The 22,662-nt window shown below is 49.4% G+C and overlaps 1 protein-coding gene across 1 annotated transcript in view; it reads right to left on the reverse strand.

Annotated features, from left to right (window-relative positions):
• PODXL (podocalyxin like) overlaps window positions 1-22,662 on the reverse strand; it is a 41,843-nt gene that overhangs the window by 11,004 nt on the left and 8,177 nt on the right. The gene's annotated exons all lie outside the window — the stretch shown is intronic.

Below are 22,662 nucleotides of genomic sequence, written 5' to 3' on the forward strand. Positions count from 1 at the left end.
TGGAGGAAATGAAGAAGGAAATGATACAGAGAACAGGGGGTGTTAGAGAGGTAAGGAAGGACTTCTCAGAGATGACCACTTAGCTAAGACTTGAAGGACAACAAGGTGAGAGCTGTGTGAAGAATGTGAGGAAAAGTGTGCCAGGAAGAAGGAAAGAACCTGCAAGGCCCCAAAGGAGGGACAAGCGCTCAGAGAAGACAAGTCTGAGAGCAGTTCAGTGAGTGAGGGGGGGAACGCGCAGGGCTCAGAAAACTCAGGGCCTCATAGGTAAACTGACACTAACGTGCTATCTAAACCATACCCTTGGGCTTCCCTGGTGGCGCAGTGGTTGAGAGTCCGCCTGCCGATGCAGGGGACACGGGTTTGTGCCCCGGTCCGGGAAGATCCCACATGCCGCGGAGCGGCTAGGCCCATGAGCCATGGCCGCTGAGCCTGCGCGTCCGGAGCCTGTGCTCCGCAACGGGAGAGGCCACAAGAGTGAGAGGCCTGCGTATCGTTAAAAAAAAAAAACCAACACAGTAAACCATACCCTTTTGAGAATAAAAAGGAAGCTCTCTTAAAAATTGTATCCTATGTAAAACGAGACGAAAGATCACCCTCCTTAGACCAAAATAAGGATAGGGGATTTTATTTTAAGTGGGGATAAAAAAAAAAAAGCCACTGAAGGCTTTAAAGCAAACAAGTTTTTATAGGGTGATTTACGAAGAAACATCCTCTTGCTGCTTTGGGGAACATGGATATGGAGATGGGAAGAAAAGAGGCTGTTACAGTAATCCAGATGAAGTGGATAATAGTCAGCTGTATTAAGTCATTGACACAGGAGCCAAAAAGAGGATGGATTCAAGACTATATTTTGGAGGTAGAATCAACTACTTGCTGATGTACTAAGGGAGGGGAAGAGGAGAGGCCAGGATGATTCCTGGTTTTCTGTTTTGAGCAGAAGGGAGAGAATGGCGGGAATCGGCGCAGGGGACTTTGGCCATTCTTCGTAGCCAATCAGAATCTGTAACATTTTTCTATGCTTGGGGAATTCCCCACACAGCAAGACTGATGGAAGCAGGATTTGCCTCTTATTATAGATGCTGAAAATGCCAGCCTCCCTTGTGACCGGAGCACAAGCATGCACTAAACTGCCATGAATGAGACACCTCCACCCCAGCCAGTGAGTAAAGAGGCAGTAGACTATGGGGAACTCTGAGGCAGGAGCAGTGGAACTACGCTCAAGTGTGAGCAGCCGTGGAGGTGATGCTAGAGCGAGTGTCCACAGCCAAAGCTACAGCACCTGGAGCCTGGCATTGGTGAGCAGTACTGACCTCTTCACACAAGTTCCATAAGCCTGACTCGGATGATATTAAAGGTAGCCCTGAATGTGGTCTTCAGCAAGCCCAGCTCCTCCATAAGCTAGACAGTGCACACACACACACACACACATTTTGCTAATGAGAATCAGGCGTGATTGCAGGCAACAGAAATTCGAGGGTTAGTTATTGGACTTTATTGGGGTTAAAGGTAACTGGAATTCTGCAAGTATGAAGGGAAATGACTTTACTATCCTACAGCATCTCATGGAGAAGCAGTCACAGTAGCACCTGCCATCTAGAATTAAGTGCCCATAAAGTGGCTTTGGCAGGACTGAGTGGCTACTGCCATAGAAGAATATGACGAGCACACATAAAAGGACGTGTGTTAAAAATCAATTTGATAGGGCTTCCCTGGTGGCGCGGTGGTTGAGAGTCCGCCTGCCGATGCAGGGACACGGGTTCGTGCCCCGGTCCAGGAGGATCCCACATGCCGCAGAGCGGCTGGGCCTGTGAGCCGTGGCCACTGAGCCTGCGCGTCTGGAGCCTGTGCTCCGCAACGGGAGAGGCCACAGCGGTGAGAGGCCCACGTACCGCAAAAATAAATAAATAAATAAAAATCAATTTGATGGTGATTTTTCCTTCTTAGTAGTTCATAAAATAATGGTACTTCTTATAACTGATCATGTCAGAGTATCTTTCTGGTAAAAAGTGAGATTGCAAAGGGGAATGTCAGCAAGGGAGGTTGGGTGGCGTGGTTACTTCCTACAACAGCAAAGAGCTGAAAACAGGGCTTCTCAGCCCCAAAACTGCTGACGTTTTGGGCTGGGTACTTCTTTGTTACGGGAGATTGTCCTATGCATTATGGGACGTTTAACAACACCCCTGGTCTCTATCCACTAGATGCAAGGAAGACACATACATCCCTCCCAGTTGTGACAACCAAAAATGTCTCCAGATATTGCCAAATGTCCCCTGAGGGAGACAAAAATCACTACCAGTGAAAACTACTGGCTTAAAGGGAGACAATAACAAATTCTAATTCCTCAATCCTCCTATCAAAGCAGAGACTGGAAAATCAGAGATTTTCTAAGGCTACAGTAAAGGAATCTCTTATTGCTTGCAGCTAAAATGCTGAGAAGACCAAAAGACAAACTTACAGGTCTGATCCCAGGAGTTGCGAAATTACAGCGTTAGTGTGATTCATAGCCTCACCAGGTCTCTTATTTGAAAATAGGACCTTGAGAAGTGCAGCGGTTACACATGAGAGGGTGCAGGTGAGTCAGAGTATCGATAAAGCTCAATCCGCAATGGAACTCGCTTGTCGGAAGACTCAACCACTCTTCTCCTGTCTGATGACGCAGTTCCCACCTTGCTTGAAAACTCTCAATAACCTCACTGGAGCTTGGTGACACAGAAAGCCATACCCCTTCATCACCTCCACCACTCTTCATTTTTTTCAAACCTGTAATAACAGTCAGATGCCCACGAGGACAAATACAATTGAGTCTGACCCAGAAGAAGGCTTCCACCCTAAAAAGTATCTGCAAAAACTCTAGCAAATATGTATGGCTAACAGAATATGAGGGTGCTAGATCAAAGAGAGACAATCAGAGTTTTCTATCAGGCTGAATTTATCAATGTGGGTGTGCATACAGGGATTTGGATCAATATGCTGCCTCAAGCAGCCAGAAGTCGTTCTAATTGTTTTCTTAGTTGGTTGACTGAAACCTGGACTCAGTGGTAGCCCACATATTAAACAAAGTTAAGTTGCCAGAAATTCCTTGGAAGAAATCCAAAGTCTTAGAGAGATAGAAGTGTCCGAGTGGTTTATCACGTACGGTCTGCTTGTTCACACTCTTTGTTCCTTAAGAAAGCTCAAATGACACTCCCTTCACCAAGGCTTTGAGAAATACTGTATTTCAGGAGTTCTAAGATGCACATCTTTTCATGTCTCTGAGATGAGGATGTATTATAAATTATCATAAGTCACACTTTGACGGTGCCTTTTTTTTTTTTTACCCAAGTAGTTCATAAAATAATAGTGCATCTTGGGCTTCCCTGGTGGCGCAGTGGTTGAGAGGCTGCCCGCCGATGCAGGGGACACAGGTTCGTGCCCCGGTCCGGGAAGATCCCACATGCCGCGGAGCGGCTGGGCCCGTGAGCCATGGCCGCTGAGCCTGCGCGTCCGGAGCCTGTGCTCCACAGAGGGAGAGGCCACAACAGTGAGAGGCCCGCGTACCGCAAAAAAAAATAATAATAATAATAATAGTGCATCTTATTTTGGATTATTTGGTGCTTTGGATTTTGCTTAAACTTGCTATGTTGTTGAGGGCACTCGGAGCACGTTCTAAGGGATTGTTCTGGCTGTTCTTCATCAGCCAGGTACGCTGGTGGGAGATGCTGCCGATTTCAGTGGGAATGGACAGCAGGTTCGTTGGGCAGTAGGGCATGAGCAGAATTTCATTTCCAGGAAGAAAGGTGGGTGCGATACCCCAGGCAGCAGGAGCAGCATGGTAATCAGAATAGTCAAACGAGGGTAATTCTGGACAGTGGCTAATTATCATGTGTTTTTTTAGGATCAAAACTGATGGGTGGTCCACTGAAGTCCTACCGATAAGCCCGGCAAACTGAGACCTGGGTTGAATCACCACAGTAGAGAACACAGCCAGCCACTCATCCAATTCCCAGGACTGAATCTTTTCACAGACTCAGGGTACCTTGAATGAAGTGTGTATTAGTTTCCCAAGGTGGCTGTAACAGATGACCACAGACTGTGTGGCTTCAAACAACATAAATGTATTATTCTCTCATGGTTCTAGAGGCTAGAAATCTGAAATCTGCAAAGGCATACTCCCTCTGAAGGTACTAAGGAAGAATTTTTCTTTGCTTCTTCCTAGCAATTGTTAGTGTTCCTTGGCTTGTAGTTACAATCACTGCAGTCTCTGGCTCCATCAGCACGTGGCCTTCTTCCCTGTGTGTGTCTGTGTCTCTCCTCTCATAAGGACACCAGTCCTTGGACTTAGGGCCCACCCTAATCCAGTATGATCTCATCTTAACTTGGTTACATCTGCAAAGACCCTATTTCCAAATAAGGTCACATCCACAAGTACCAGGTATTGGGGATTAAGACTGGAACATGTCTTGTGAGGAGGACACAATTCAACCTCCTAATCTGCTCCCCCGCCTCCACTTGTTCCACTATAAAAACGAGGGTTCTTCTTTTCAAATATTAGAAATCAATCCTCTCTGCTTTAAACGGGAAGTGAATTTATTAGAAAGATAATCAGTTAGCTAGTAAAATCACTTGAGATGGCTAGAGCATCAGGTTTAAGTCAGAAACAGCACCCAGAACCCTTCTCCTGAACTCCTCTGATGGGTACATCATTTCCACCACCAATGAGCAAGGACTGCTTCACTTTGCACCACTGACACCAGTAGTCCTGGATATTGGATTTCATTTCTGAGAGATCTGAGTCTTTAGGGATGCTGTCAGTTCCTTGCATCTACTTTTACGACTGGACATAAGAGTAGTAGGAGGCACCACAGGGAATCCCTGGGCCCCATCCATCTTCCTCCCTCGGCCTCATTATGCAGCAGCATGAAGGCACCACAGTAAGATGCGTAAATCTTTTAAGGTTAATGCTCTACTTATTTTGCATTCGAGTGAGTGCCTTGGTGCAGCCCTGTGCTCTGTGGAATATCATCATGGTGAAGAAGGCGTTCTATAAGTCCATGAGTAGAGTTGCTGACAGATCGTGGCAGCTGAGAAAACACATTCAAACCCAGAATGTGTCTGTTTTAGCACCCTGCCTACACCATGGCCACTTGTTCATGAGCCCACAGAGCAGTCACTAGGTGGAGGGAGAGAGAAACTAACCGATGGGCACAATGGGTCATCTTGTCCACTTGATTAATATGTGAGACAAAAATTCTCATACTCCAGATCACCCCAAGAAGCTCATCCACATGCCTCTTCCATAAAATTCCTTGCACTGATTCTTCATTCTTGTTTCTTCTAAGTTCCTAAAAATCATTAGCTACTGCCTAAGAATCCGGTCAGAGCCTCACCTCTGTGTAGCTCACCTTCCCCCCTCCACACACACACACAAAGGAGACCATGAAAGGTACTATTCAAGTTCTGCTCATTGGAAGAACTTTCTTTCTATACTATCCTTCAGGGTCTCCCCTAAAAAGGGCTATTATCCCACAGCAGTCCACTCTGGCCTGGCTCCAGCATGTTATATACATGAACATAACTTGGCTTTTTCATGCCTCAGACAACAGATCACAGAAAACTAACTCACTTGAAGCCCTTTAGGTATGAGCTGGCTGGAAGGTGGTGGTGTGGCATGAACAGGTGTGCTGAGGGTGTGAGCCACGTTGCTATTGACATGCATCTCTCTAGGATCTGCTCAGATCTGGTTCTCTATATACTCTTCAATTTGATAATGGAAAGCTGAGAAATAAACCCAAAGAAAAATAGGAGGAGTGAAATAATAAGGATAAAAGCAGAAATCAATGAAATAGAAACCAAAGGACAACAGCAAATATCAACAAAGGCAAAAATTGATATTTCAAAAAGGCTAATAAAATAGTAAAGCCTTAAGTGAGGATGACCAAAGGGAAAAATAACCCAGAAGGCATAAATGTAAAGTATGAGGTATAAAAACAATAACAGATATTTATAATATAGGCCATTATGAGCAAATGCGAATAAATTTGAAGCTGATGAGATGGACAAATTCCTAAGAAAATACAACTTAACAGAGTGACTCAAGAAGAAATAGAAATAATAATTTGTCCCACATTCATAAAGAAATTGAATTAGTCGTTAATACTTTTCTCATAAAGAAAATCCAAACATGAATTCAAGGATCAAATAATTCTAGCTTTACATGAACTTTCTATAGCATAGTCTGTTCTGCCATAATATGTGTCTGTAAAAAGAATTAGTTCGGGACTTCCCTGACAGCGAAGTGGTTAAGAATCCGCCTGCCAACGTAGGGGACACGGGTTCGATCCCTGGTCCAGGAACATCCCACATGCCGCGGAGCAGCTAAGCCCTGCGCCACAACTACTGAGCCTGCGCTCTAGAGCCCGTGAGCCACAACTACTGAAGCCCATGTGCTGCAACTACTGGAACCCGCGCTCCGCAGCAAGGAAAGGCACCGCAATGAGAAGCCCGTGCACAGCAACGAAGACCCAACGCAGCCAAAGAAAAAAAAAAAATCAGTTCATATACAATTGTCAATCAACAAAACATGAAAAGTACAAACCAATGAAAAAGCCTGATAGGTTTGGTTCCATCAAAATTAAGAACAGGGCTTCCCTGGTGGCACAGTGGTTGCGAGTCCACCTGCCGATGCAGGGGACGCGGGTTCGTGCCCCGGTCCAGGAAGATCCCACATGCCGCGGAGCGGCTAGGCCCGTGAGCCATGGCCACTGAGCCTGTGCGTCCGGAGCCTGTGCCCCACAACGGGAGAGGCCACAACAGTGAGAGGCCTGTGTACTGCAAAAAAAAAAAAAAAAAAAAAGAACATATGTTTATCAAAAGAAACCACAGGACTTCTAGTTTCAGCCAATGAGAATAAAGAGCTGGAAAGAACGTATGTCCTACCCTCACAGCAAGAAAAAAGCTGGAGAAGCGGAAAACTGATGACTTTTCTTGAACCCACTGGAGAACTGAGGTCATGAGCAAACAACTCGCCTGAAAACTGGAGACAGTCCACCACAAGGAGAAACTGGACTCAAGCATTTGCTTATGTGGGGCAGAGTTCGGTAAGAAGATTAAAGTTAAAATGTTCAGTGAATTGCTAAAGGCTGAACATGGGCTAATGTGAAAGCATGGAGACCTGAAAATTGCGGAAATTGAAAGGTTCAGACCCTTGTGTAGACTTTTCCCCCCAGGAACCCCACCTGTGGTTCCTAAGGTTGCCTGGGGAGAGCCTTGAGAAAGGTTCCCCCCTTGGGGCTGGCTGGGGGAAGGAAACAGCAGTGACTGCTGAAACTCTACATAGCCCCAGATCCCCTGGAAAAAAAGCCTGACTTTTCAGTGGAAGTCAACAAAACCCATAGCCTGAGGGCACTGGTAGAAACCCCACCACAGCTGAGGAAGGAAAAAGACAGCCACCAATGAAACACCAGTGAAATGTTGCCTAGATCCATCTCCCCTATTTCTGCTAGGAAACAAAAGCATTCAGCTGCAGGAGAAAGGTAAAAAAGGATAGCCTGAAGGAAGTGGTGGAAATCCATTGCAGCTGGGAAAGGGAACAGACAAATAAAACAGCTCTTTACCCCTGGCAGAGGGCAGGAATATGTGCTCTAAGTCTAGCATAACTTCTAGAAAAGAGACAGGAACACTAGCGAAGGCCACACCCCCAAGCCCCAGGTTCCAGTGCCTGTGCAAAACATCAGAGAACGTCCTTCTACCCTGCCTTTAACTCAAAATGCTAGCAAGTGTGAAGGAAAAATAAATGGAATATAGCTGGGGGTAGCGGCTGCCAAAGACTGGCTCACAGGGAGCAGCAGAAAGGGAAGCCCCACAGGCAAGCAGGGACGCAAACAAAGGTCTCACCTGAGAAACCCGCAGCCCCCGGTGCAGCATCAAGTTTTAAACCCAGACCAGCTCTTGACTAGATTAACACAAATCCTCACAATGAAGACACAGAAGAAAAGCCATGCTTTAGGCAACCACTGATCTAATCTCTGTCGCTACGGATTTTGCCTATTCTGGACATTTCACACAAGTGGAATCGTACAATGTGGGGCTTCTTTCACTTAATTTAAATATTGTTAAGAGTTCATCCATGTTGTAGCACGTGTCAGTTCTTTATTTCTTTTTATTGCTGAATGATATTCCATTGTAGGGATAGACCACATTTGGTTTATCCACTCATCAGCTGATGAACATTCAGGTTGTTTCCACTTTGTAACTATTATAAATAGTGCTGCTATGAACACTTGTGTACAAGTTTTTGTGTGGATAGCTTTCATTTCTCTTGGGTATATACCTAGGAGTGGAATTTCTGGGTCACATGGTAACTCTGTATTTAGCATTTTGAGGAATTAATTGCCGAACTGTTTTCCAAAGCAGCTGTACCATATTACATGCCCACCAGCAGAGTGTAAGGGTTCCAGTTTCTCTACATCCTCACCAACAAGTGTTATTGTCTCTTTCATTACAGTTATTTAGTGGGCATGAAGTATCTCACTGTGGTTTAATTTGCATTTCCTTAATGACTAATGGAATATATATATATAAAATATAAAAAAGAGTACTACATCATGATCAAGTGAGGTTCATCTCATGGCTAGTTCAGTATATGAAAATCAATCAATGCAATTCATCTTAACAGTGAAATAAGAAAATACAATCATCTCAATATATGCAGAAAATTCACTTGACAAAATTCATCATTCATTCATGATTTTAAAAATGTTCTCAGGGCTTCCCTGGTGGTGCAGTGGTTGGGAGTCTGCCTGCCGATGCAGGGGACACGGGTTCGTGCCCCGGTCCGGGAAGATCCCACATGCCGCGGAGCGCCTGGGCCCGTGAGCCATGGCCGCTGAGCCTGCGCATCCGGAGCCTGTGCTCCCCAACGGGAGAGGCCACAACAGTGAGAGGCCCACGTACCACAAAAAAAAAAAAGAAAAAAAAAATGTTCTTAGCAAACTTGGAATAGAGGGAATTCTAACCTAATAAATGATATCTCCACATAAACCTACAGCTAACATCATACTTAATAGAGACTGAATGTGTTGCCATTAATTTTGAGAACACAGCAAGCATGTCCTCTTCTCACCACTCCTTTTGAACTTTGTACTAGAAATTCTAGCCAGCTCATTAAGGAGGGAAAAACATTTCTTAAAACAACAATAAAAAGATAAACCAATTTGTTAAAATAGGCAAAAGATCTACAAGGAAAAATTGCCAAAGAAGATATACAGGTGGCTAAAAAGCATGTGAAAAGATACTCAACATCTTTAGTCATTAGGCAAATGCAAATTAAAGCTACAATGCAATATCAATACACATCTATTAGAATGGCCCCAAACCACCTGCAACAGCAAATGCTAAAGAGAAATTCTCATACACTGCTAGTGGGAATGCAAAATAGCACCAGTCACCTGACTTGGAAAACAGTTTAGCAGTTCATTTTAAAGTTAAGCATTACAATACCATATGATCCAACAATTCCATTCTTGTATATTTACCCAAAACAACTGAAAACTTGTGGTCACACAAAAACTGATAGGCGAATGTCCATAGCAGCTTTATTCATAATCACCAAAAACTGAAAACAACCAAGATATCCTTCAACAAGTGAATGGATAAACAAACTGTTATATATCCATGCAGTGACTAAGAAATAAAAAGGAATGAACTCCTGATTCATGTAACATGGATGAATCTTAAAGACATCTTAGGTGAAAAAAGCCAAAAGGCTATACACAGTATCTTATTTCATTTATATGATTTTATGGAAAAGGCAAAACTATAGGGATAGAAAACAGATCAGTGGTTACCAGGGGTTGAGGGAAGGAGGAGGAACTGACTTTTAGGACAATGAAACTGTTAGATATGGTGCTGGGATGATGGATACAAGATTCCGCATTTGTTGAAATCCACAGTACCCCCCCACCAAAGAATTAACTTTATTTTTTGCAAACTTAGAAAGAAAAAAAAAAAAAAAAGAAAACTGAGATGTTCAGGAAAATCCCAGGAGGTAACAGGGACTATGAAAATAAACTATGTTACAAGTTACCTCACTGGAGGGATGGGGGAAAGAAGTTGACCAAAGTAACTGGAAAAGAGTTTTCTGACTGGATAGTGTAAGGGTAACAACAAAAAAAGAACTCTATATAATAAACAGTGTACTCTAAGTGGTAAATTTGTTTCTCACAAGGGTACGGGTTATCAATTTTAAATCTACTTTACTTGTGTACTAGGGTTGGTCAAATAAGTAAATAAATTATAAATAACATGAGCCAGAGTTCTCACTGTTGGAGAAAGAAGTTACAAATAAATAAGGTGTGTGGGGATGAGGCTAAATGAACCCTGTGATACTTGATGAGAGAGAGATACCAGTATGAATTCATGTATGTGTATAAATATACACATACACACACATATAAAGAAATGTATATAAATATACACATACACAGACATAAAGAAATGTATAGACTTGTGTGCATACATGGGTTAGTATAGGTAACAAGCAAACGTCTGTTAAAACTGATGTGATAAATAAGTTATGGTATATTCACATACTAGAATACCACACAGCACTGAAAATCAGTGAACAAGTTTTATATTGTTATATATATTTATATGTATGTAATATACATATTATGTATTATAAGACACGTATTAACATGAATTCATCTAAAAATAATACTGAACAATAAAAACAAAACCAAAAGTTTATACGGTTTTATTTACAGGGTTTAAAAATCTACAAAACTAAACAATATAGTTTTAGAGATAGAAACGTAGAAAACATTATTTACATTATATAGAGAATTTAATACTAAGTTTAGGATAACAGCTACTTCTAGGGGGAAATAGGGAGATGCAACAGGGGCTTCTGATTTTTCTTTCCCCCAAGGAGGGAGTGGCTGATGGTGCTAGATGATGAGATTTGCAACAATGACGTTCCTATCAACCTCAACTCGCAGTTTCCATGGGAACAGTGCAGGTGGAAGCCTAACTCAGGCTGATAGAAGATGAGTGAACGGTTGGGAAGTGAGCTTGTGTGTGTAAATAACTTTTTCAAATACTAGCTATAAAAAGAAGCAGAGGAAATATGGCAGTCGCTGGAGGGAGCTGCCGTAGTCAAGAAAGTTCTGCTTTTCTTTCTGAAGGTGGGAGATGCTAGAGCTGTTAAGAATGCTCCTTTTGTTTTGTTCCCTCTCCTTAAGATACAGAGGGAGATACCCATGTTAGGCAGTAGGATACACCTGCCTTTGAAACTGGAAGGAAGAAGGTGGACACAGACACTCGTACATTGGTAACAGTGGTAACGGGAAGACAAGTTTCCATTTGACAGCCTCAGTTCCCTCAGCCAAGTCTAGATGAAATCAGCAGTACCCTACAGAGATGAAATAAGAGAGGAGGAGTTGTGTGGAAGGCGAATGTATGAAATACTTATCTTGGAAACGGGAAAGGGAGCCTACTAGAAAAGTGGTTCTCAAACTCTAGCAAGCATCAGAATCACCTGGGGGGCTTGTTAAAACACCATTTACGAACTCAGCCCAAGTTTCTGATTCAGCTGGTCTGGGATGGAGCACGAGAATTTGCATTTCTAACAAGTTCCCAAATGACTCTGATGCTGTTGGTCTGAGGACCGCACTTTCAGAACCACTCTACTAGAGAAATAAAGGATGACTGCCAATTAGTTATCTGGTGCCAAACTGGGCCAGTTTAGCAGTGTTCCTTTCTGCTGCTTGCCGGTAGGCATGGGAGCAGTGGAGGCAGGGTTCACCTGAGGAAGGGGTTTTGCTAGGTGAGTTATGATGGTGGGAGAGGGTGCAAGAGACGTGAGGATACTTGTGAGGTCGGGATTACAATGGTAGATAGTGAAGTACAGGACGGATTAAGACAGACGGGGGGCTGATAGGCAACAGTGAAGCGATGGGTGATTAGACTGGCTGCCTTGAGTTCAAGCAGTATAGTCTAGGTGTACTTGAGCAAATGAATTGGAAGGTGGACAAACAGTGATCAAGGAATGAAATACTTAAGATTGCAGAGGCGGTGAATGGTATGTGGGTGATAAAGTTCAGGGTGTGAAATGGGAATAACTGAATGACGTAGAGATGGAAAAAGGTCAAGAGATAAAGGCAGGCGCGAAGACAGAGCGGAGCCTTCTAGTCCTGGTTCTGTCCTCGAGGGCTCGGCCAAGTCCTTGGTCCTCTTGAAACATCTGCGAAATGGGCTAGGTGACTTCTAAGGTCCCCGAGGATGTACTGACACTTTCCCAAGCATGACGCTGTGAACACAGGTAAGTCTGCTTTTGCTGTGACAACAGTCACTTCAGAGGCCTTGCTCTGGGCCTCCTTTCCAAGAGCTGACAGACCTCGAAACTCATTCTCCCAGCATGTGACATCCAGCATGTGACATCCACTTCAAGAGCCTCTTACCTCCCAAGAGCAGGTTCTGCGCGTCATGGGGAAGGGTGCCAGGTGATGCTGCCTCAGCTTCAGCCTGGTGGAAATCTGAGCCCCTCCCAGCTGTCTAGGGCCCACCCTTCTCGGCCCCCAAATCCTGTTGCCCATCTCAAACTGGCCCATTTATTGCCAGGCTTCTGGATGGCAGCTGGGTATTAATTACAGTGGGGCAGGGCAGGATGGGGGAGCTTTGGAAGGATGCAGGCCCCAAACTCCTGGGTCAGCAAGGGAACTGGGGCTGCCCTAGGAGCAGAGAGGGGCTGCAGGCCCACTGCTGGCCTGGCCAGGACTTTTCCCCAGGGCCAATATATCAGATGTCCTCTCTTTACCCTGCATTCAGTCCCCTCACTCTCCCTCTTCCCTTGATTTTGAAAAATGTGATGCCCCCGCCCCACGTAATGTCCCCGCCTCCGTGCTTCTTGGGTTTTATTAAATCAGCCGCCCAACCTTGAAACTCATTTTCCCAGTACGTGATGTCTGCTTCTCGAGCCTCTTCCCTCCCAGGAACAGAGAGCCGCACCCCTCATTCCAGGGGGGTCTTTACAAGTCCCACACCCCAGCAGAGTCTGGCCATCCTCCCCACCTACCTCTCTCCTGCACAGCTGAGCACTCCAGGCCTTCCACCCAGAAGCCCTGCTGGACCCCCCTCTGCCTCAGTGTGGGTCCTGTCCTTGGAGGCTGTTTGCTCTGGGGTTCTGCTCTGGGTACCTCACTAGTCCTACACCCATCCCTTGTAAACGCCTGTCCCTTGTGGCTTTAAGAAAGCCAGCTGCCCTCACCCCACTCCCCAAAACAGGTCCTAAGCAGGCACTGGTGGGCACAGGGAGGCTGCAGGAGCCTGATCTGGGCGGACAGCATCAAAGGACAGCAGCTGGGAAAAGGGGTCAGGGCTGGGCGCCTGGGGAGAGGTACAGGGAGGCCAACTCGCCTCACCTCTACCAACCGGCTACGGCACTCTCCCAGGGCTGCCCTGGGCTTGGGTAGAGCCTGGACCCTCTCTGTGCCTTGGGTCCTATGTCCTATGTCCTCAGGCTGCCATAACAAAAACTGGGTGACTTACACCAACAGAAACGGATTCTCTCAGAGCTCCAGAGGCCAGGAGTCTGAAATCAAAGTGTGGCCAGGACTACACTCCATTTGGAGGCTCCAAGGGGAGCCCTTCCTCGCCTCTTCTGGCTTCTGGCAGCGGTTGGCATTCCTCAGCTGGCAGCAGCATCACTGCCGTCTCTGGCACCGGGGCCACATCGCTGCCTCCTCTCTGTGTCTCTTGAGGAAACTTGTCACTGAATTTAGGGCCCATCGAGATAATCCAGGATGACCTCATCTCAAGATCCTTGGCTCAGTTACACTGGCAAAGACCCTCTGTCCAAATAAGGGGATAATCAGCTTCAGGGATTTACTGTACATATCTTTGGGAGGGGGGAGGGGTGTCTATTCCAGCCTGCCGTGGTCCGCATCTAAAAGAACGGGGACTGTGACTTCTGCGACTGCTCTCTATACCCCTCCCAACAGCCCCCTGCTCGGGCCGAGGGCCCCAGAGATGCGCCTGGTCAACTTTCCTGGCATAAGCGGAGTTACAGACTGAAAGTCTGGATCCCCACCAATCCATGTGTTGAAGCCCTAGCCCCCAGTGTGACAGTGTTAGGAGTTGGGGCCCCATGTTGGGATTAGTGTCCTTAGAAGAAGGAAGAGTCCCCAGAGCTTCCTCTCTCTCTCAGCCACGTGAGGACACACGGGAAGATGGCAGAGGGTCACCAGAACCCGACCCTGCTGCTGCCCTGATCTCAGAACTCTCAGCCCCTGGAGCTGTGAGACAGGAACGTCTGCTGTTTAGGCCACCCCGTCTGTGGTATTTTGTTGTAGCAGCTCGAGCTGACTGAGGCACCCAAGGTGGAGGTTAATAACGAGAAGAGAAATGGCAGGAAGGACAGCTCCAGTGTCTGCGGAAGGGCAGGGTCCCAAACTGCCCTCACTGCCGCCCGTCAGGCCGAGCGGTCAGGCAGACAAGTGTGGCCACAGGTCTGGTCATGCTCCAGCCGCCCTGTCCCTTCCCCAGGGCCTGGCAGCTCTGCCCTCCTGGTGCCTCTGGACATGAGAACAGCACCCCAGGGGGTTGTCAGGCCCAGCTCCCGGGCATCGCCTCTCCCAGAGGAGCCCAGAACGGCCCCCTCGGGGGAGATCGTTCTGGGCATTCTTCAAATCTGGAATTGTTCTGCCCTTATCAGCTTGTTGCAGCTGGTCTGCCCGACACTTGCTCCCAGGGCAGGGCCCTGTCCGGCGGTTTCCCTGGGCGGGAGAGGGCTGCCACCGTCCAGCACGGGTATCTCCCAGCCACAGAGAAAGGCAGGCTTCACCTGGGCACCTTCCTCCCCACAGAGGACCTTGCCCCACCCCTTCTTCTCCAGGCCAGCAATTCATCCTTCTTTCCTGTCCCCTACACCCGGAGTGTGGCCCAGAGCCCGAGGTACGCGGATCTGATGTGCACACATCCCTGCCCAGTCAGTCCCACGTGTGACCCCTTCTCCTGCCCCACCCCCGTCCCTCTCCACAAAAGCAGGACAGGGTAGGGGTTAAGAGCGCGCACTCGGGAGCCCAACCACCTGGGTTCAAGCCCCGTCCCACCACGCGCTGGTCATGTGCCAGGCAAGGATCTTCACTCTATGCCTCAGTTTCTGCTTCCGTCAAAGTGAAGAGGCCGGTAATAACAGTAACTAACTCACACCTTTAAGCACTCAGAGCAGTGAGCGCACACAGAAAGTGCTCAGGTTCAGGTAACGTTACCCAAGATTATATTCCAAGGGAGAGGGTAAGTAAGGCTTTCTCCATGCCAGCCCCGAGTCGGGTCCCTGCCGCATCTTCCCATCAGAGAGCCATGCGGAAACTCGCCTCTTCCTCTGGGATGCTCACATCTGTACAGGCCTTGATGCAGGGGAGGGGGCACATGAGGCTCTTCCCAGGTTCCCCAGTGAGGCATGGCCGCATGGGAGAGGGTGGGGGAGATCAGCACCAGGGTGACTGTAGCCAAGCGAATTCCCAGACAGGGGGGTAAGCCAGAATCTTCCTGGGGAAGGAAGAGGAACCGGAGGCCTGGGTGGAGCCTGGCTCCAGGAAGTGTTTCCTCACCAACTCAGAGAAGCCTGGGGGAGACATGGAGCAGAGGCGGGGAGAGGAGGGAAGGAGGGAGGGGCTCTCCTGGGGGCAGCCCAGTGACCCCAGACCTCAGTGTCAGCAGGGAAAGCCTGGGCAGCCTGAGCTTCCCTTCTGTGAGAGCTGCTTAAGGCCTGCTGGGCTCCGTGACCAGGGAGTGGTGGTAGGGACCACATGGTGGGGGGACCCAGGAGGGGATGCTGGGTACGTGCCCCTCCCTCTCAGTCTGGGCTTTCTCCGCGGTGAAACGAAGCTACCTCACTTCTGCGTCCTTCCCCATCCCACCCTGAGGGGTGTGGGTGAAGATGAAAGAATCTGATTAAGTGTCTGACTCTGGGTGAAGAAGGTGGGGAAACTCTTGTATTGAAATGTACTGACCAGGGCTTCCCTGGTGGTGCAGTGGTTAAGAATCCACCCGGCAGTGCAGGGGACACGGGTTCAAGCCCTGGTCCAGGAAGATCCCATATGCCACGGAGTAACTAAGCCCCTGTGCCACAACTACTGAGCCTGTGCTCTAGAGCCTGCGAGCCACAACTACTGAGCCCACGCGCCTAGAGCCCGTGCTCCACAAGAGAAGCCGCCGCAATGAGAAGCCCTCGCACCGCAACAAAGAGTAGCCCCCGCTCGCCGCAACTAGAGAAAGCCAGCGTGCAGCAACGAAGACCCGACACAGCCAGAAACAATAAATAAATTAAATTAAATTTTAAAAAAAAGTACTGACCAGAAGACCTAAATAGACATTTTTCCAAAGACGACATACCTGGAAGAGGAGGAGGGGCCGCGCTCGCCAGCCCTGCCCCACCCCCTCCCCCGGGCCGGCAGGGGCGGGGCCTTCACAGGGGGCTCCAAGGAGCTCTGCAATCCCTCCTAGTGACAGTCTCGGGCCAGAGTCGGCTGCACACTGCCCCCCACCAGCTCTCCAGGTGGGGTCAGAGGGCAGAACCCGCCCCACCCTGAAACAGGAAGCTTCTAAATACATTCTTTGGATTACTCATTGTCATAATTCTGTCGCTGAAGGCAGAGAGGTAAGAGGAGAGCTTGGAATTCATCAACTGAGCCACCCAGGATCTCGGCCCTGCCTCTGCCCGAGCCCCCTGCGGCCCCTGCCCTGGTTCCTCCCCCCACCCACAAGGACGTGCGTGTCCTGGACCAGCCTCCCGCCTCTGAGCCACCTGTCGCTGCTATGCCTAATGAGAGGCGCGTGCACATGCTGACCTGAGGTTGGGGACGGGTGTGTCGCGCTCCCCGTCCTGGAAAGACGGACTAACCCCCTGGAAACAACACCCTCCCCGGGCCTCCTAATCCTTCCGCCTGCTGCCGACCATGTGAATCCGGATCTGTCTGAGCCGGCAGTGAGCCCAGCAGCGGCCAAGCCCCTGGCCTACGGGTGGGCGGGGTGATGCCCGCCCCTGGCCTACGGGTGGGCGGGGTGATGCCCGGCTGACTCCGCTCACCTCGCCCGCCAGGAAGGACTCCCGTACAAAGTCGCCCGCCGGGAAGGACTCTCACACAAAGGTCAGGGCGACAGGACAGCACCCTGGGAAGGAGGCAGAGAGCCTTCAGCTCATCGTTAAGATCTGTTTCAAGGACCACCTGTGTGATGTATAGGCGGCCTCCACAGGAAGAACGAGATTTGGGGGTGGGAAACCTGGGTCCTGCGTGAGCCTGGGGCCTCCTGGGGCTTCGGTCTCCCTGCGAGTCAGGGGAAAGAGAAATATCTACCTTAGAACAAAATGAACATTTTTAAAAATGTGTAAGTGTTGGGGGAAAATGTCGAAATACTCCAAAACTTCAGAGGGGCAGGTCTGTTCCACGGGAAGGTGGGCTGACAACCCTGCCAACACCCTGCTGTGAGCTGGAGACGCCGATGTCTGGGCCAAGGGCTCCGGAAAGGAGGGCAGGCGCTGCGTGTCCCGCTGCACCTGTGTCAGGTCTGAGGCCAAGGGCACAGGTGGGTATGTGTTTCCTCTCTCTTCTCACGGTGCAGTTTTCTACCAACCACCGATCAGAAACAGTTTATCCTCATTACTCTTAAGCTTATAAGTAGCACTACTGAGGTCTGTCCTGTCGGCCAGACACTGAGCTGCCAGCTTTACCCAGGATCGCATTTGGGTCTCCCACACCCTCTGGGGGGAGGTGCCCTCATGACGCTGGGCTGGGGAGACACAGGCACAGACTGGGGGGCAGGACTTTAGTTGGGGGGGGCTGTCGGTGGAAGTGGCTGCCCCACTCCCAGCACCAACCAACCACCTGCCGGCACAACTCCTGGCGGCTGCATCCCTCCCCCAGGCGCACCTGCTTCTGGGAAGTCCCAGGAAGCTCGCACAGCTGCAGCCAACGCGGGAGCACGTCTGGCCTCCCGCTCGTCCCTTAGCAGCCGGTTCAAAAACAGCCTCGGTAAATATTTTTCCGCAGGAGCACGTTGTCACTCCCACACCACCCTCCCCCTCCCGAAGCCGTGAAAATCGCCAGATGTGTACGGGTTTCTCGGCTGCCCCTAGAAACCTCTGCCAGGGACCAGTCGCCAATCCCGGCCGAAAACAAACAAGGGCCAGGAGCCAGAGGGAAGTCCCGCACAGACGGTGAGATGGTGGCCGCCGGGAGAAAGCTCTGTGAAACGCGGCCTGCGATTTTCCCAGGCAATGAGCGGTTTCCGCCTGCTGGAAGCTGAAGGTTAAGGCCCCAAGCTCAGCTTTCCAAATTTCCAAACATTTTTTTTCTGTCCTGGAGAGAAGTCTCCCCTTCCAGGAATAACACCTGCATCCTCCTTGCTGCAGAATAATCCACCTTAGGAGACTAAATGTGTGTGCGCTCGGGGAGGGGGACAGGTGGGAACTGAGGCTGTCAGTCTGCTCCCTGCAGATCAGGGAATCTGGATTTCTCTGGTGTTTGAGGACAGGGGAGCCCTGCTTGCTGGTGGGGACTGGGGGTCTCGTCAGGGTGTTGCTTAAAAAGAGCAAACAAACCTCCTAAATGAATATGGCCAAACAACTGAGGGCTGGCTCCCTTGTCCCCCCACCAAGGCCTGCAGGGAAAGTTAAAAGCCATGTTCCTTTTAAACAAAGCTAAGTGGTCCTCATGTTTGGTCCTCAGAGCCAGTGGAGGAAGCTCCGTTTCCTACGGGCTCCGCCTAGGGAAGTGAATCAGGAATCCCAGGGCCAGGCCCGGCCGGAGCCAGGTGTCCGAATGGCTGAAAAGTCACCCCCTAAAAGTAGTCGAGGAGGCTCCGTGTCACCTGAAGTGGGCAACAGAAGGTGTGAAAACACACACACGCACACTCACACACACACAGTGATTTCACAACTCTTCAGAAGAAACTAGAAGCAAAATGAAGTGTTTCCCTCTGAGGTTCTGCAGGTCAGGACAGGTTGTCAGTGTTGCCTGGATCACACGAGATTGATTCTGAAGTCAGACCCAGGGCTCCTTCTCCTGGCTGGAGAAGGGGAGGCACCACCTCTTATCCTCGGCCTCACATGCTCCTGTCCCTACCTTTCCCCACTCTCTTCACTGCATCTCACTACCCTCCGAGTGGGTGCAGAAGCCCAGATATCTGGACCAAGTGTATCTGGCCACCCCTATGCTCCGGGCACTAAGGCGGAAGTGCTCAAGTGGAAGACTAGACTCTGCGTAAACCACCACGATCCTCCTGCCTTGGATTTCCCATCTGCAAAGTGGGTGCAGTGCTCTGGACGTGGCACACCCGGGGCCACAGGATTTCAAAGATGCTGGTCCCTTACAGACTGGTCTTTGCTTCTATAGGGGTAGCATCATGCCTAAAGATGCGGCAAGAGGAGCTGATGCCCACCCCTCAGGCTGGGGAAGCAGGGGTCAGAGAGAGGCAGAGAGCTACTGAGCGGCCAGAACCGGATGTGGCTCAGTACACAGCCCTCCATGACTAGTCTGGGTACGTCCCCCTGTTCCAGAAGCCACGCAGACGTCACTTTCCTCTGCATCCCTGGGTCATAATGTCAGAACCAGAAGGACCCTAGACATCGCGGATCCCCCTCCAACAAGGGAGAGATGGGCAAACAGATGGTCAGAGTCCGGGCACCAGGTCACACCTCCTTTGGTATCTAGGACTCTGTGGTCCAGCTGCCAGTGCGGCTGTCTATCCTGGGGGGTATGTGCCCATATGCTCCTGGCTCCAGCTCCTGCTTCCCCTCCTTGCCTTTAGATAGGGAGGGGGAGGCATCTGACCTGCAGTGAGATGAAGAGCAGAGAGGGGCTCACATTTTCCAGGAATTCACGGTGTCACTGGCCGTCCACAGCAGCCAGCTGGGATGAGAACAGCTTCCCCCGCCCCCAGCCATCCCTGCTGGCTCAAAGCATCACGCTGTCAAGTCTAGGCTCCCCCCAGTCTCCCCACTCCCCTAGGCCCTCCTGGATGGATCCACAAACTTGAATCCATTCCCATTAGGCCGGCAGTTCTGGGGCCGAGCTCATCAGGCAAGTCAGGCCTTTCAGACCACTGAGAAGTACTAAGTAGCAGGCCCTCACTCACAGATGAGAAAACTGAGGCCCACGGGGAGGATGGCTGGCCCCGAGTGCATGGAGCCTCTTCCCTTGCAAACCTGTTTTCTGTTCCTCCCTGCTCTTTATTCAACACCGAACTCAGACAGAGCCTGCTGGGCATGTGCTCCACGCCTGCCGCCCCCCGCCCCATACACATACACACATACACAGAGACCCAAAGCTTACTTATCAGGAGACCCCAGGACCAGTTATAGCCGGTGTGTAGAAACAATTGCCCAGAAGTGCCCAGGGAATTCAGAGATGCGAATCTGTGTGGTCAGGATCGGACTTCCAGATTCCCCCCAGGCTCGGGAGCAAAGCCAAAGTGTTTCTCCACCTACTTGCAACCTCCAGGATGCCAAGGGGGGAACAAGAGCCTGCGGACCAGCTCCCACCTGCCTCTCCCCAGAGCCAGCTGTCCATGGCACAAGCTCTCTAGTGCCCTGGCCCACTGTAGCTACAGAGAAGTTGACACCAGGATGACCTGAGGGCGGGAAGCAACCTTGTGTGGTGTTCTGGGGGTCTTCTGGTAAAGCGGCATATTGGGGAGTGGGCTGACAGCACAGGGCAGCTGGCAGGCAGTGTCCCCTAGAGCTGGGGTGCAGGACTATGTCTGCCTAAGCAAGGAGACCCCGGCTCACGGATCTGCCTGGGAGAAGGTAGGTGCCTTACCTACCAGTGGCAGCTTGGGAAGCACGGGCAAGCTGGTGACTCAGCAAACAAGATGCACCCCTTTCGCCGTTTGGCTCCCTGAATCCCAGGAAAATGACAGCCTGAGGGTGGATGAGATCCATGTATCTCAGCGCACCCTGCTTATCTAGCGCTAAGGAGAAAGCCCCCAACACCACAGCGTCTGGTGAGCCACTGCGGGGTGCTGGCTCTGGAATCCCCTTCTCTAAGGCCTGGGGCAGGATGACAGACTCAAGACTGAATTTAAAACAGACATGCAATGCCGTCAGGATCAGGGACTCAAAGCAGCAGGGGCGGAGGCACAACAGGAAAGAAGCCAGAAGCAACCAGCAAACCATGTTTGCTCCCATCGGAGCCGAAAGACCAACCGTCAGAAACACACACATAGCCGCAGTTCTGCTCATGACGGCTCCAACTTCCATGGGAGAAGCACTTTTACTGTGAAGCACCCAAGAGGGGCCACTAGCCTCGAATGTCACTCATTCCTGCCCACACTCAGGTACGAGCAGCTTTCCTAGCGGCCACAACCTTCCAGGCAGTTTCCTATAAAGCCCCTAAGGAAGGAGGGCCTGCTACTGCTACATCACCACGTCAAGAATATCTCGCTTAGCAATGCTGCAGATGCATCCGGTTGTATTTTTACATTGGATGTTTTTACATCCTGGTCCAGGTCCTTCCATAGGACTGTCTGGGTTTTAGTTCTGAAAGTCACACATCCCTGAATATCTCTCAGTCTTGGGCAAACTGGGACAGTCGGTCATTATGTTTACATCAGCAGCTCCCCAATAGATTGCTCCATCAAAAAGAGAAAAGGAAAAGGTTCCCCAGTTAAAGTACATCTGGGGAGTGCGGGGCTGGACAACGGTAATGAGGGCCAGCTCAGACCACTGAAAAGCCTAACGTGTGCTGACTTTCCAAGAAGGGGAAAAAAGTCGGTAGCATTTCCCAAATTTTCTGGATCATGGTTCCCTCTTATTCATAAAACAATTTTTTATTCATTTATCATACATTTACTGAGAGCAAAGCTATTAATATCTCGAGGACTACTCGTGTTCTCTTTGGACTGTTTGGGACACAGCTCATTTCACTGAGTTGTAAAAGAAAAAAAACCCATATGGTGCTAGCTCAGATTTACCATTTGGGTAAACTGAGGCACAGGGCAATACCCCACTGGCGTTTATTGTGCAGAAAACCAAAGGCAGCTCTGTGAGGAGTTCCTGTCTTCCCCCTACATCTCACTTCGTGAGGAAATATTCAGTTCCCTGGTTTACGTTAGACGCTAGATTGTAACCTCATGTGCCTCCTCTCCCCTCCTTCCTTCTCGGAGAAAGAAAATGTAGAGGTGGCTGTGAAATGGCCAGCAGCATGCTTCGCTGCCTGGCTTGGATGGTGTCACTGGGAATTTGCTGCAGAGTCAGGGTGAGGTTGGATGAGGAGAAAGGAAGCTATTTAGAGGGGGAGACTCAGACCCACATGCTGGACAGGGGTAGTGCAGCAGGGGTGGCCAGTGTAGCAGCGGCGGTCAGAGGAGCACTTATCCAGGTAGAAAAGAGCTGTGGACTATTCACAAAAACCAAGACATGGAAGCAACCTAAGTTTCCATCAGCAGGCGAATGGATAAAGGAAATGTGGTATGTGTGTGTATGTGTGTGTGTGTGTGTATGTGTGTGTGTGTGCGTGTATATATATATATAAACACATCCACACACAATGGAATACTACTCAGCCACAAAAAAGAATGAAATAATGCCATCTGCAGCAACATGGATGGACCTAGAGATTATCATACTAAGTGAAGTAAGCCAGAAAGAGAAAGACAAATACTATATGATATCACTTATATGTG

Source organism: Leucopleurus acutus (genome assembly GCF_964270905.1).
Source record: "Leucopleurus acutus genome assembly, chromosome: 9".
NCBI classification, from domain to species: domain Eukaryota; kingdom Metazoa; phylum Chordata; class Mammalia; order Artiodactyla; family Delphinidae; genus Leucopleurus; species Leucopleurus acutus.